The 14576-nt window shown below is 40.8% G+C and overlaps 1 protein-coding gene across 1 annotated transcript in view; it reads right to left on the bottom strand.

Annotated features, from left to right (window-relative positions):
* The window catches only part of LOC124775040 (cullin-3), a 259802-nt gene that overhangs the window by 99667 nt on the left and 145559 nt on the right, over positions 1-14576 (bottom strand). The gene's annotated exons all lie outside the window — the stretch shown is intronic.

Here is a 14576-nt window from a genome sequence, read left to right as displayed (position 1 = left end):
GCCATGGATGGAGAAGCATCCCAAGTGCTGATTGAACACTCAGTGAACTGATTCCCACCCAAATCCATTTGAAGTTTTTAAAAATATCATTGCATAAATCAGTTCTCATTTATAACTCTTTCTTTTACTTCTATTTTACGTCATTAAAAAAAGGGGGGAGGGGGGGAGAGAGAGAGAGAGAGAGAGAGAGAGAGAGAGAGAGAGAGAGAGAGAGAGAGAGAGAAAGATATTCATTTTTTTGTTCAGTGAAATGGTCAATGTTACAACTGGTGTATTCATTTATTCTGAAACCATTTAACATTTAGAAAAGTCAAATCACTGATTTGTGGATGATCTACAACTGCACCTCACTTGCTTGAGTAGAAAAATTATTACTATGATGATCATGATTATGATAATTAACTATTAGTTATGAACAAACTAATCATTCGAGGCAAGTTAAGTCTGTGTGCCTGGCCAGGATTGAAACTGGGACCCTTGTCTTCCCACAAGCAGTGCACTGCCAATTTTGCTATCCAAGCATGTGTCTCAGACTGATGCAAAGCTTCATTCTGCACTTCTGAAGTCAACAGAGACTCTTATCTAAGCTGTTACATTGCAGTGACATGTACAATAAACTACCACCTCAGTGTAGTTAAGTCTAACATTATTATGAACTGTTTCAAAGATCTTCAATCATTTTCAATGCCAAATTTTTGTTTAAATTCATAATCTTCTCACTTAGAACTTTTTGTTTATCTTAGTGCACAAAACCAGTCATGAGTACAAAACATGACATCAGCAGGAAAACAAGGAAAAAATGTAAGAATTATTTGCAATAAATCTGAAACCATCAATGGTTTTATTTGAATAACCTTTTTAAATCCATGCTTGTGGCTGATTGCTGTTTTAATTTTAAATCTTATAATTCAGAACTGTTGCATGGGTTTCACAATTGCAAACATAACAAGAAGGTATAAATTACACTGTTACATGTAGACAAATTATGAACATTTATGAATGCAAGTAGTAACAGTGTACGATTTCTTTGGTTCTATTAATACATAAGCCAGCTGTTCTATTAATGTGACATGTGATGGAACGTCATTTTTAAGGATTTTTCCTACTTAGCTGAACGTGACAACATTATAACAACTGTCTGTGAAGATACTATACACTGATCAGCTAGAACATCACGGCCACCATCCTACTATCGATATAAACCCAATCAGGCAATAGCAGTATCACATGGCAAGGAACGAATGCTAGTCAGACACATGCATGGTGTATGTAGCATCAGCGAGCATGCTGTGTGTGTAGAATGGGGAAGGTGTGTGACCTATCCGAGATTGACTAATGGCGGATCGTGATGGCCCAAGAGCTCACACAAACGTTTCGGAAAATGCACGACTTGTCGGGTGTTCGAGGAGTTCTGTGGTGAGTGTCTTCAACACTTGGCGAAACCAAGGTGAAACCACGTTCAACATCATGGGGGTTGGGCAGCCACCCCTCATTATATATGTTGGACGTCCTTGGCTGGGCAGACTGGTAAAACAGGGCAGATGGTGAACTGTGGTGGAAGTAACATCAGACTTTAATGCTGGGCAGAGTACAAGTGTGTGTGAACGTGCAGAGCACCGAATGCTCGTAACAATGGGCCTCCACAGCCGATGACCCATACATGTGGCTACGTTAACACCACGGCATCTGATGCTATGACTGAAATGGGCACATGATGACAGACATCGAACTTTGGCACACTGGAAGTGTGTTGCATGATCTGATGAATCCCAATACCTTCTTCATCATACCAATGGGGAGGGGTGTGAATTCGTCGTCTTTCAGGGAAACAGCTCCTCAACACCTGCACACGCATGGAACGGAGACAAGCTGGCGGTGGCTCCCTTATGCTCTGGGGAACACTCAAGCAGGCATTCATGGGTCAAGTGGAGCTCGAGCATAGCACCACGATGGCCAAGGAGAATCATACATTGGTCGCAGACCATATAAACCCCTTGATGACAATCATGTTTCTCAATAGCAATGGCACTTTTCAACAAGATAATGTGACATGTGACAAGGCCAGGAGTGTGATGGGGTGGTTCAAAGAAAACAGTGGTGAGTTCCATTGATGTGCTGGCCCCCCAACCTGGCATATATGAACCTGATTGAACACGTCTGGAATGTGACTGAATGTGGCATCAGAGTTTATACACGCAGATGTGGTGCCAACCCCATCCAGAGACGTACCAAAGCCTCACTGTTCCATGCCGTAACATTTCTCCAACGTCACCCATGCCAAAGATGGACAAACCGACTTTAGGTAGGTTGTCATAATGTTCCTGTTGATCTGTATATTTACCTTTTTTACAGTGAAAATCAACTCAGTCTCCTTCAACAACTTTGGGAACTGAACCCAGCCCAAAATGTAATGGACTGACGAGTGCAGAAATAGTCTCCACAGACTTGTCAGATAGAACATAAAATTTCTGGGTGCCTTGAAAGTCTGGAGCATTATCTTTCACTAAAGACAAGGGCACACAAAACACAAAACGAAGTGGGAACTATAGCATACTTCTTCAATGTCAGACTTGTATTTCAGCTGCTCAGTACTAAAGCCTTATCACGGTGTCAGAATGTTGTTATCTGACATTGTATAGTACAGCAGGCCACCTCAGTAGCTGCGGGATAAGCTCAACAGATTGCTAATCGGAAGGACCTGGGTCCGATTCCCAGCCAGGTATGATATTTTCTCCACTCTGTGACTGGGTGTTGCATTGTCCTTACTTTCCTATTGCCATTACTGACACAGAAGTCACTTCTAACACACTGGCATATTGCAGTATTGTCTTTCCACTACTGATATGGCTGTATGGACATGATTTGAAAGCCAGTGCACTGAAATAACAATTATTTATTAAAATACTGAAAGTACAGTACCACTGGGGGAAATATAAATAGCCCAGTGAACTAAGCCCATCAGAGACCCGAGGCAGCAAACAAAATGAGGCATCAGGACTGCTTAGAAGTTGCGGACTATGTAGCGTACATTTTGTAAAATGTGAATCGGCTGGCAAAAAAACATCAAATATACATACCATTTTACTCTATGCTCTAATAATTGTAATATACATACTTAAAGACACAGGTGAGAAACTTAGAATATGAATCAGTGTGTAGCACAGTGACCACCGGGTAGAGTACAAAGAAATAATAAAGAATAGAACAAAGAAATTACCTTTTGTTTTGTGTGTCTGGAAATAAAGCATGTATAATTAGTTTAATAACCATTAGTTTTGTAACCATAGCAAGAGATAGTTATTATTGATACTGCTATACATGCTACATGTTTTCACACCTTCATTTAACTGAAATTCTCAAATGTTGTTGAAATCTATTTAATTTGGATCTTTTCTTTCAATTGATAAAATGGCGATATTGGCTAGTCATTTTCAATTCATTGTAGAGTGAAGAAAATTTTTTTATTAGTTTCAGTTTAGAAAAACTTCTCTAGATGAAGTATTGGATTATAAGTGATGCACAGATTAATGATTCAGTGAAGTCCCATTTAATTGTAAGTTGAAGGATTTCTTATGCTGTCCACCTAGCAGCAACAACCACACTTGTATTGGTTGTAAGCAGGTGCCTACGATACCTTTTTATTTCTTGCAGTACCTGTTCCTTATCAAACTCGCCACAAATTTCTACCTGATTCTCCAGTGCTAAGCCAGAGTGTCACTGAAAGCTTCAAGTATAAATTTAGTTTCAAAAATTTGTAAAATTTTGATTTCCTTCGTGGTATTGTTCGCCATCAATACCATGCCAAACCAGTCCATGGGCCAAAGTTGGCAGCAACCATGTGAATGCACAGCCAATCTGCAGCCGGCTATGAGACACGCCCTCATCAGCCCATTCGGCCAGCACTGCCATGGAGCCGACTTAAAGGATGCTGCACACCACACTTCCCTGTCTGTCTTGTCTAGTCTAGTTCGCAGTTTACTGTTGTACAGTATAATGTTGTGCCTCAACACTTAGACTCTGCTACTGTTGCAGATATGCAGACTCTTCCTCGCTCAAGGACGTTTACTGTTTACTGTTTTGGACTTGATACTGGAAACCGCGTTAATTGAAAGTGTATCAAACACTGTATGTGAATTTCATTCTTGTGCTATCTGTCATAGAAGCCACCAACTCCTTGGCATCCACCATGGGAGAAATAAACAACTGGTGATGAGGTAAAACTATGTTTATTTTCTGTGTGGTCCAACTTCTAGTCAAAATAGAACATTGGGAACATCATTCAGTTGGTTGTCTTGCTTCCTGCCAAGAACATTGGGTTTGCTGTTTTTGTTTTCCACGAGAGCATTTATTACTTCTTGCCGTGCTTGCCTGTCGCATTCCTTCTGTGTGCTAACATCGTTTTGTGTTAGAGAACATTCACCCTGAATCGTGTACTATTTTGAAGGATGCTTTGTACAGTGACTTTAATTAGCACATTATCCCACCACAGCTTAGTGGCTGTGCTGTATTTGTAAGCAAGCTTGCCCCCCTCCCCCCTTCTCCCACGCTGATCGTGGCTGGGGCCTAGGCAGAACTGTTATTAACTCTGATTATTCAGTTGCACACACAGCAGTTGCAACAGCTTACAGACTCCATAAACAGACTGCTAGTGATGCTAGCAAACAGCACCACCACAGCATGCAGAGCCTGTTTCTGCACTGCCATTCCACGCATTTGATTCTCAACAAGAGGAATGGTTTGAGTACCGCACACAGCTCACCTCGCACTTCCAGGGGAATCACATTGAAGGCAGGGACAGGCAACCATATTTTCTCGCAACAGTTGGTGTTTCAGTGTACAGATTGGCCTGCAAACTTTTCCCCCACAGCCCCACTCCCTGAAAATGTTCCTTATGAACTAAATGCTGGACTAGACAAGTACTACTTTGAGCAGATTAATGTGACAGCTGCACATTACACATTCTTTCGCTTGCGCAGGCATTTCAATTAGACACACAAGCACTGGGTGCTGACTTACAAGGACTTACACGGCAGTGCAAATTCTAACATGAGTGCAGACATTACTGTAGTGATGCCAAGATTAGTGACGCCATTACGCAACGTGTCAGATCCTTGTAAACATGAACCGATTCTTAAGTATCCTGACCCTAGTTTGCAAAAGGTTTTGGAATTAGTGGAGCATCAGGACTAACATTAGTGCTGTGGTAGACTACTATTCTGCTCTTCTTTGTGTGGCTCAAAGTAATGTTAAACAGTTGCGCCCTGCATTTTCACATGCCACAGAATGCAAAGTCACAGCCAGGGCAGCATCGTGAACAACACCAGAATGCTAGGCAGCAGGCTAGCAGGTTTAAATCCTGCCTCGATGTTTCATGGCACACAAGCAGCAGATGTGCCCTTGCTAGGACTACCACTGTGGCAGGCAGAGACATAAATGTTCAATCTGTCTCTTTGCAGAAACGCATATCTGACAAGCACTCTGCACATTCTCTGATGGATCAGGAAATGCAATATTTTCAAAGTGAAGTAGAGATTCTAGTGCTGCTCAGTGAAACTCAAGGGTGACAGTGAAGTAGTCAAACTTTTTCCATTAGTAGATTGCCAAACAGAAAATACGTATGCAAGTAGGCACTGGCGCATCTGTGACACTCTTGAACAGACGCATATACGAACCGTTAGGCAAGCCCAAGGTAAGTCACATACAACTATTTCTGCAAATGATGGTCATGATATTCCTGGCCTAGATACTTGCAGCCTACCTGCTACATTTTGTAAATGTTAAAAAAAAAGTATTGTTTACAGTTTTGTGCTAATATGAAATTGAAAATATTTTTAGTATTGATTGCTTTGATCTTTTGCTGAATTTTGTGACATTTTCCAAGATAGCCTAGGCAAAGCTAACAATTTCAAGGCCCACATTACCACGCAAGACAATGTGCAACCACGGGTTTGACAAGCATAGTTCGTCGCTCATGCTATAACAGATCAAGTGGCACAAGAACTCTTCTCTTTGCAGGACAGTGGTATGATTTCCCCTGTAACAGCCAGTCATTGGACATCCCATTTTGTGTTTATGAAGTGGCCATATGGCAAATTACACTTGTGTGTAGATTTCAAGACAGTGGTAAATCCACAGACTGTGATTGAGTTTCTTCCTTTTACAGGGCCTGACAAACTCATGGACAAGCCTGGTGCAGGTCACCTCTTCCCCAAGACTGATCTCTGTGACACTTACTTGCAGGGTCACCTCTTCCCCAAGACTGATCTCTGTGACACTTATCTGCAGCTTGCCTTGGATGAACAGTCCCAACTAGCTTTTGTGATCAACACCCACATGGGGTCATTTAAATTTCTGCTGTTGCCCTTTGCAGTCAGTCCACACCTGCAATGTTCAATGTTACTTAAAACAGTTGACTGCTATGGTTCCTTCTTGTATGAACTATTTGGACAGAATCATAGTTTTATGTCATGCTCCGGAAGAACATCTTTCCAATTTCAGGAAGTTGTTTAAAACCTCTCAGATGCTGAGTTAAAGTGTAAATAAATCATGCACTCCTAACAGGCTGAGATTGTTCAGCCCTTCAAAGTCAATCGCTCCATGCAAGGTGAAAAAGCTGCAGTGTTGGTATCTGCTCCTCTCCAATTATCAGTAAGAAACTGTGTACAGACCAAGAGCTAAGCATTCTACTGCTGGCAGTCTTTCTCACCTCCCAACTGGCACTGATTTGGTGTTCGATGTCCCAGAAGATTCTTGCTTTCATACTGGACACCGACAATGGACACCTTCAGCTGTTGCATCCTCTGTAGCTGTCCGTCCCTCCTCTGCACTGCTCTGAGTTTAATGGCATGATTTGCTCTGTTTTTGTCTGACGCAGGCACTGGTAACAAGGCGTTATCACCAGAGTCTTGTGGCGCTCACTATATGTTGTACAGGGTCCCAATAGGTTGCAAAAGCGCCTTCAGAATCAACTTTGATTTTGTGTGTTACATGATACTGCCACAGATTTTTCATTTGCAGAGTCAGTAACAAAAGGGACCACAGACTTCGCTTCCTGCACCTCCCTTGGGTTCTGCACCACTAGCACCCTACATGGAGCCCTTGGTTGTCAATTCAGTGCTGTCACTATTATTGCAATGGCAACAACTCAGGCTGCAAGAGATGGACCTCTGACTTCATTCACTCTGCCGCCATTCGGTGGAGTGCGGTGGACCACAAAGTCGACACTGCACCTCCACCAACGGAAGAAGATGCACTGTTCTTGGGTGCGATTAAGCACCCTTGAACTGTTTCTTTAGCCTGTGTTTCTATCCATTTTCAAATGAAGGTTGGCAACTGCCTCTTCAGTGCTACCTGCATCCAGACTATCTCCCCACCCTCACCCCAACCTTCATTTCTGGCGGCAGAAGAACACAACGGTGGCAAAGAGGTTTGGGGTTTGGGGGGGGGGGGGGGGCAGGAATGGGGTATTGTTCACCATCAATACCATGCCAAGCCAGTCCATGTTCTGAAGTTGGCACAATCATGTGATTGCCCAGCCAATCTGCAGTCAGACCCACCACGGATCCAAGTTAAAGGACACTGCAAGTCACACCTCTTGGTCTGTCTAGTCTAGCCTACTCATTGTGCCTCAACACCCAGCTTCTGCTAGTACTGTGCATATATGGACTCAGCCTAGCTTAATGACTTTTACTATTTACTGCTTTGGATTAGTTATGGACATCAAGTTAAATAAAAGTTTATCAAACACTATATGGGGCTTTCGTTCTTTTGCTCTCTGTCATAGAACACAGCGACGCCTTGGTATTCACCATAGGATGACCAAACATCCTTCATGGCCGTGTATCATTGAGACAATTCTTGTCTAAATTGGTCTTTGCATTCAAACATCGATTGGTGAACTACTACTTGACTCAACAATCCAATTTCATGAGCCAGTTCACCCAGCACTGTTTTATTTACCCCCCTCCTCTCTCGTCAGTCCATGTCAAAGTCCATATCAGTGCATTTTTTTTACTGCCAAACGTAGCAGCACTGTATATAATTGTACCTCGTCCCACCACAAAATGCTCATTCAGGGTTTTTAATTTTGGAGAGCGCATTTCCCAAAGTCATTTTTGGAAACTGTAGATATTGTTGGCCGACATTAACTTCATCTAAAATGGAGTGAAAAATTCATGTATGTCAAAAAGGTAAAACTAATTTACAGCTGGAAGGAGACAGCTCACTGCACACCTAATATCATGGTTTGCTTTGAATGGATCTCGCATATCTTCCAAATTGCTCACAACTGTTTCCATGCTTTCTTTTATGACTAAGTCAATTGTGATAAATGTTCCAGCAAGTATCAGACAATTACTTCCAACTTTTTCCTGTCCCCCTTTCCTGCAACTAATTCTCATCTATATTAAGATTACGAGAAGAATTTAGATACCTTCCCTACAGTTCCAGAACAGTTGAGGGAACAAATAATGCATGAACTCCACAAAGATTTAAGGAATGGTTAGCATAGGAGAAGAACAGAACTTCTGGATTGACTTTTCAATTTTTCCATTGTTCTCCGCCACGTACATCTGACACTGATCCTATTTTGTAATCAATTGCACTGTGTTGTTGTGGTCTTCCGTCCTGAGACTGGTTTGATGCAGCTCTCCATGCTACTCTATCCTGTGCAAGCTTCTTCATCCCCCAGTACCTACCGCAACCTACATCCTTCTGAATCTGCTTAGTGTATTCATCTCTTGGTCTCTCTCTACGATTTTTACCCTCCACGCTACCCCCCCCAATACTAAACTGGTGATCCCTTGATGCCTCAGAACATGTCCTACCAACCGATCCCTTCTTCTAGTCAAGTTGTGCCACAAGCTCCTCTTCTCCCCAATTCTATTCAACACCTCATCATTAGTTATGTGATCTACCCGTCTAATCTTCAGCATTCTTCTGTAGTACCACATTTCAAAAGCTTCTATTCTCTTCTTGTCCAAACCATTTATCGTCCATGTTTCACATCCATACATGGCTACACTCCATACAAATACTTTCAGAAACGACTTCCTGACACTTAAATCTATACTCGATGTTAACAAATTTCTCTTCTTCAGAAACGCTTTCCTTGGCATTGCCAGTCTACATTTTATATCCTCTCTACTTCGACCGTCGTCAGTTATTTTGCTCCCCAAATAGCAAAACTCCTGTACTACTTTAAGTGTCTCATTTCCTAATCTAATTCCCTCAGCATCACTCGACTTAATTCGACTACATTCCATTATCCTCGTTTTGCTTTTGTTGATGTTCATCTTATATCCTCCTTTCAAGACACTGCCCATTCCGTTCAACTGCTCTTCCAAGTCCTTTGCTGTCTCTGACAGAATTACAATGTCATCGGCGAACCTCAAAGTTTTTATTTCTTCTCCATGGATTTTAATACCTACTCCGAATTTTTCTTTTGTTTCCTTCACTGCTTGTTCAATATACAGATTGAATAACATCGGGGAGAGACTACAACCCTGTCTCACTCCCTTCCCAACCACTGCTTCCCTTTCATGTCCGTCGACTCTTACAACTGCCATCTGGTTTCTGTACAAATTGTAAATAGCCTTTCGCTCCCTGTATTTTACCACTGCCACCTTCAGAATTTGAAAGAGAGTATTCCAGTCAACATTGTCAAAAGCTTTCTCTAAGTCTACAAATGCTAGAAACGTAGGTTTGCCCTTCCTTAATCTAGCTTCTAAGGTAAGTCGTAGGGTCAGTATTGCCTCACGTGTTCCAACATTTCTACGGAATAAAAACTGATCTTCCCCGAAGTCAGCTTCTACTAGTTTTTCCATTCGTCTGTAAAGAATTCGCGTTAGTACTTTGCAGCTGTGACTTATTAAACTGATAGTTCGGTAATTTTCACACCTGTCCACACCTGCTTTCTTTGGGATTGGAATTATTATATTCTTCTTGAAGTCTGAGGGTATTTCGCCTGTTTCATACATCTTGCTCACCAGATGGTAGAGTTTCTTCTACTGTATTTCTTTCCCCCATTCCTGTCAATTGTTCCCTTATGCTCTCCCTGAAACTCTGTACAACCTCTGGTTTAGTCAGTTTATCCAGATCCCATCTCCTTAAATTCCCACCTTTTTGCAGTTTCTTCAGTTTTAATCTACAGTTCATTACCAATAGATTGTGGTCAGAGTCCACATGTTCCCCCAGAAATGTCTTGCAATTTAAAACCTGGTTCCTAAATCTCTGTCTTACCATTATACAATCTATCTGATACATTTTAGTATCTCCAGGGTTCTTCCATGTATACAACCTTCTTTCATGATTCTTAAACCAAGTGTTAGCTATGATTACGTTATGCTCTGCGCAAAATTCTACCAGGCGGCTTCCTCTTTCATTTCTCAGCCCCAATCCACATTCACCTACTATGTTTCCTTCTCTCCCTTTTCCTACTCTCGAATTCCAGTCACCCATGACTATTAAATTTTCACCTCCCTTCACTACCTGAATAATTTCTTTTATGTCATCATACATTTCATCAATTTCTTCGTCATCTGCAGAGCTAGTTGGCATATAAACTTTTACTACTGTAGTAGGCGTGGACTTCGTGTCCATCTTGGCCAAAATAATGCGCTCACTATGCTGTTTGTAGTTGCTTGCCCGCATTGATATTTTTTATTCATTATTAAACCTACTCCTGCATTACCCTTATTTGATTTTGTATTTATAACCCTGTACTCGCCTGACCAAAAGTCTTGTTCCTCCTGCCACCGAACTTCACTAATTCCCACTATATCTAACTTTAACCTACCGTATTTACTCGAATCCAAGCCGCACTCGAATCTAAGCCACACCTGAAAAATGAGACTCGAAATCAAGGAAAAAAATAGTTTCCCGAATCTAAGCCGCACCTGAAATTTGAGGCTCGAAATTCAACGGCAGAGAAAAATTATAGGCCGCATCTCCAAATCGAAACAAAGTTGGTCCATTGTAATATGAGACACAATTTAGGTCGAATGAATGACGATACAGCTACAGTAGTTTGGTTCGAGTCGTAAGTTAGCAGTTAAGCTTTACGAGATAGCCATTGCTATGCGTCAGGCGCTCCGTCCGTATTTATATGGGTACCCTTCCTTTTCCACGTGCTTCATCTGGTTTGAATTCGTAGCTTATTTTTCTTTGGTCTGATAAGCGCAGTTTTCTTTGTTAAAGGTGTTTATGTCACTCTAAGCTGAAAATGCGTTACTGTACTGTGTCATGCATTGTTTGTCGCATTCTGATAGTGCGTGTTTACGGCCTGTCGCCGCTTGCGGCATGGCTTGCTTTTGTGCATGCACATTAGGGAAACAATGGCAAGAAACTGCTATTTCTTGTTACTTACACTGCTGCTTTCTTTGATAATGATCAACAAGAACCAAATAATAGACTGCGTATGATAGAAGATGTTCTGAACGAGAGTTTAGCGAAAATTTTTCTCCGTTTGAAAATCTTTGCAGGTGCCTCTTTAGTACATTACATTCTACACAGAAATTAGAGTCACCTTAGATTTAAAAATCTAGTTAATTGCCTTGCTTCATTTCTGACTGTATCACTATTAAGCATAAGAATAATACGAATATAAACATGACATGATATTTATATTCTTCCGCGTTTGCTGTTGTCTCACTCTAGTTTTGTAGTTTATTAGGCAGACCGGATTTAAATGAGATAGCAGCAAACATGAAACAATACATGGCAAAATGTTTATATGCGTATTATTCTTATGGTGACGAGAATACTGCATGTGATGCACAATTTATAAAAGTTCCTATTATAGCAACCATCTCTTCTCACAGATAGGAAAAAATTCAGAAGGTAGAGTTGGCCATATTGACAAACACCCCAAACAGTCTTGCCAGTCGGATTTTCGTAGTACATTGAAAATAGCTCGTCTTCCACCTTTTTTTTTTTAAATTTATTTACTGACGCAGAGGTTTTGGCGCAAGTATTTATCTTTGTGCCTACAAAGCATGCCTGTGTAGCGCTACATATATTCGACGGCAGAAGTAAGTTGTGGCGGCACCCACCAACTTTTTTCAGAATTTCCGCTGGCTTTGCACTCGATTCTAAGCCGCAGGTGGTTTTTTGGATTACAAAAACCGGAAAAAAAAGTGCGGCTTAGATTAGAGTAAATACGGTATCCATTTCCCCTAACCTACCTGCCCCATTAAGGGATCTGACATTCCACGCTCCGATCCGTAGAACACCAGTTTTCTTTCTCCTGATAATGACATCCTCTTGAGTAGTCCCCGCCCGGAGATCCAAATGGGGGACTATTTTACCTCCGAAATATTTTACCCAAGAGGACGCCATCATCATTTAATCATACAGTAAAGCTGCATGCCCTCAGGAAAAATTACGGCTGTAGTTTCTCCTTGCTTTCAGCCGTTCGCAGTACCAGCACAGCAAGGCCATTTTGGTTATTGTTACAATGCCAGATCAGTCAATCATCCAGACTGTTGCCCTTGCAGCTACTGAAAAGGCTGCTGCCCCTCTTCAGGAACCACACGTTTGTCTGGCCTCTCAACAGTTACCCCTCCGTTGTGGTTGCACCTACAGTACGACTATCTGTATCGTTGAGGCTCGCAAGCCTCCCCAACAACGGCAAGGTCCATGCTTCATGGGGGGGAAAGGAAGGGTACCGGTATAAATATGGACAGAGCGCCTGACGCATAGCAATGGTACCTGGTAAAGCTTAACTGCTAAGCTTATGACTCGAATGAAACTACTGTAGCTGTATCTTCTTCTACTCGACCTAAATTGTGTCTCATGTTACAATGGACCAACTTTGTTTCGATTTCGAGGTGGGGTCAAAAACTTCTCTCTTCCCTTGAATTTCAGAGTCTCAAATTTCAGGTGCAGCTTAGATTTGGGAAATTTTTTTTGTCTTGATTTCGAGTCTCATTTTTCAGATGCGGCTTATATTCGAGCGCAGCTTAGATTCAAGTAAATACGGTATACATTCTGGCCAGGCTAGGTTAATTTTCTTACAGAATTATATATTTTTATCTGTATACTATTTTTCTGATAATATGATTTTATTATTTGTATCAGTTTGTTTCATAATATGAAGCATGTTCCACAAAAATTAGTAATCACAACTGTCAAATTAAATGATCAAAAAACATATTTATAGTCAATGTAATATTGTTATGCTTCAGTTTTCACGTAAACAAAATTTCTATCATCATTTCTAATTTTTCTACTGATAGTGAAATCAATTTTACAGAAAATAGGAAGCTACTATTTTTCATACTGCCAAAATTTTCAACCTTTTTTTATTAACCATTAAGGCTATATACCTTTACGTAGGTAATTATTTTCTGAAAACAAGATATAAATTAAACCTGAAAAAATAATTTCAATAAAGATAGTCATGTTAATACTAATTTCAACTATATCCTGTTCTAGTAGGTACTGGAAGCTGGACTCTTAAAATATAATGTATTTTGGGCAACAAATGTGTCAGAGTTGACTTAGACAGTGTTAGATAATGGTAACATGGAGGAGAGTGGATTTAGCATCTACTGAATTTGGTACATGTTGTTCTCTGATCATTATGGTCTTTTTGTGGCTCAAGCATGTTGAACAACATATGTTTGAAAAGTATGAAATGTCATTGTCACCATCGTTGTCTTCTTTCCCCCCGCCCTTCACTCCAATATTAAACTCATGTCTCAGAATGTGTCCTATCAACCAATCCCTTCTTGTGGTGAAGTTGTGGCACCAATTTACTGTAACCCCAGACCTATTAAGTATTTCCTCATTGGTTGTGTGATTTGCCTATCTAACTTTCAGCATTTTTCTGCAGCACCATATTTCAAAAGCTTCTATTCTCTTCTTTTGTAATTGTGTATACTGTTTATCATCCAAGTTTCACGTCCACATATGCCTATACTCCAGATATATATCTTCAAAAAAGACTTCCTAACATTTAAGTCTACATTCGATGTTAACAAATTCCTTTTCTTCAGAAATGCTTTCCTAGTCATTTCCAGTCTACATTTTATATGCTCTCTACTTCATTCATCACCAGTTATTTTGTGCCAAAATAACAAAGTTCATCTACTGCTGGAAGTGCCTCATTTCCTACTCTAATTCCCTCAGCATTACCTCACTTAATTTGATTACATTCCATAATTCTTGTCTTGCTTTTGTAGATGTTCAACTTACACCCTCCTTTCAAGACATTGTCCATTCCGTTCAACAGCTCTTCCAAACCTTTTGGTGTCTCAGAGAGAATTACCTCAAGATTTTTATTTATTCTCCTTGAGCTTTAATTCCTACTCCAAATTTTTCTTTGGTTTCCTTTGCTGCTTGCTCAGTGTACAGACTGAATAACATCAAGAACAGGCTACAACCCTGACTACCTTCTCAACCACTGCTCCCCTTCCATGCTTCTCAACTCTTGTAACTGCCATCTAACTTCTACGCAAGTTGTAAATAGCCTTTCACTCCTTTTACTTTACACCTGCTACCTTCAGAATTTCAAAGACAGTATCACAGTCAACATTGTCAAAAGCTTTCTCTCAGTCTATGAACGCTAAAAACTT

The sequence above is a fragment of the Schistocerca piceifrons genome, chromosome 2 (genome assembly GCF_021461385.2).
Source record: "Schistocerca piceifrons isolate TAMUIC-IGC-003096 chromosome 2, iqSchPice1.1, whole genome shotgun sequence".
In the NCBI taxonomy this organism is placed as follows: Eukaryota; Metazoa; Arthropoda; class Insecta; order Orthoptera; family Acrididae; genus Schistocerca; species Schistocerca piceifrons.
This window is presented reverse-complemented; position numbering and strand designations above follow the sequence as displayed.